Consider the following 1,642-nt stretch of genomic DNA (forward strand, 5'->3'; position numbering starts at 1 on the left):
TTCGGTGGGCATGTTGGTGGTGGGGGGAGAGGGGAGGGGGAGGGGGGAGGGGGGAAGCTGTACGTAAGATTGAGATACACTTTTTTTTGTTGTTTTTTTCGTCCTTGTGCATTTTCGTCTCCTTTTGTCTGTCTCCGTTATATTGTTTTTAGTTCTGAGTCTCCGTTCCTTTGTCTCTGTTTCTACATTTCTCTCTTTCTTTCTCCCTTCCTCCCTCTGTCTTTCTCTCCCTTCCTCCCTCTCTCTTTCTCTCCCTTCCTCCCTCTCTCTTTCTCTCCCTTCCTCCTCTCTCTTTCTCTCCCTTCCTCCCTCTCTCTTTCTCTCCCTTCCTCCCTCTCTCTTTCTCTCCCTTCTTCCCTCTCTCTTTCTCTTCCTTCCTCCCTGTCTCTTTCTCTCCCTTCCTCCCTCACTCTTTCTCTCTCTCCCTTCCTCCCTCACTCTTTCTCTCTCTCCCTTCCTTCCCTCTCTCCTTCCCTCCGTCGTTCTTGCACCTCCCCTATGCCCCCTTTCCTCCCCAGGTAATTATCGACCCGTTATCCTCCCCCCCCCCCTGCTCTTGCCCAATTGCCGCTCTCTCGGTGCCCGCGGGCGGAGTAAGTGCGGTAGCGGCGTTGCAGGGGGCGGGGGCGGGGGTGTAGGGGCAGGCGGTAGGGGCACGGGGGCAGGCGGTAGGGGCACAGGGTGTAGGGCAGGCGGTAGGGAGAGGCGGTAGGGGCACGGGGGCAGGGGTGTAGGGGCAGGCAACGGTAGGGGCACGGGGGCAGGGTGTAGGGGCAGGCGGTAGGGGCACGGGGACAGGCAGTAGGGTGTAGGGGCAGGCGGTAGGGGCACGGGGGCGGGGTGTAGGGGCAGGCGGAAGGGGCACGGGGCAGGGGTGTAGGGGCAGGCGGAAGGGGCACAGGGGCAGGGGTGTAGGGAGCAGGCGGTAGGGGCAGGCGGTAGGAGCACGAGGACGGGAGGGTGTAGGGGCAGGCGGTAGGGGCACGAGAGCGGCACGGGGGGCGCGGCAGGGGCACGGAGGATACCGCGGCGGGAACCCCCTGGCGGTGTTTACCCTGCTGGCTCCCTTGTTTGTCCCCACCGGTGCCGATGGCGCGGGCTAACGAGGGGGCAAACAGCTTGTGTTTTCCTTGAGAGCCACAAGGCGTGACTGGCCAAACTCTCAAGACCTCTCTCTTTCGGGGGGAGGGGGAGGGGGAGGAGGGGGGGATGGGAAGGGGATGGGGAGGGGAAGAGGAGGGGGAGTGAGGGAGGAGGGGAAGGGGAAGAGAGAGAGGGAGGGAGAGGAGAGGGAGAGAGGAGGAGAGGGAAGGGAGGGAAGAGAGAGGAGAGGGAAGGGAGGGGAAGAGAGGAGAGGGGAGGGAGGGAAGAGAGGAGAGGAGAGGGGAAGGGAGGGGAGGTATGGGGAGGGAGGGGGAACAGGGGGTTTTGGATATGGGATGTAGGAGGTGGGGTTGGATGGGGAGGTAAGGGAGGAGAGGGAATGAGGTGTGAACAAGGAGGGAGTGTAAGATACAGGGATTTTGGAAGTGTTGTTGGAGGTTGGGGAAGGAGATGGAAGTTAGGGTAGGGTTTGATGGTGGAAAGAGACGATGGTGCGTAGCGAAGGGGAAAGAGAAGGGAGAGGAGAAGAGGACAATTA

Source organism: Penaeus vannamei, chromosome 11 (genome assembly GCF_042767895.1).
Source record: "Penaeus vannamei isolate JL-2024 chromosome 11, ASM4276789v1, whole genome shotgun sequence".
Taxonomy (NCBI): Eukaryota; Metazoa; Arthropoda; class Malacostraca; order Decapoda; family Penaeidae; genus Penaeus; species Penaeus vannamei.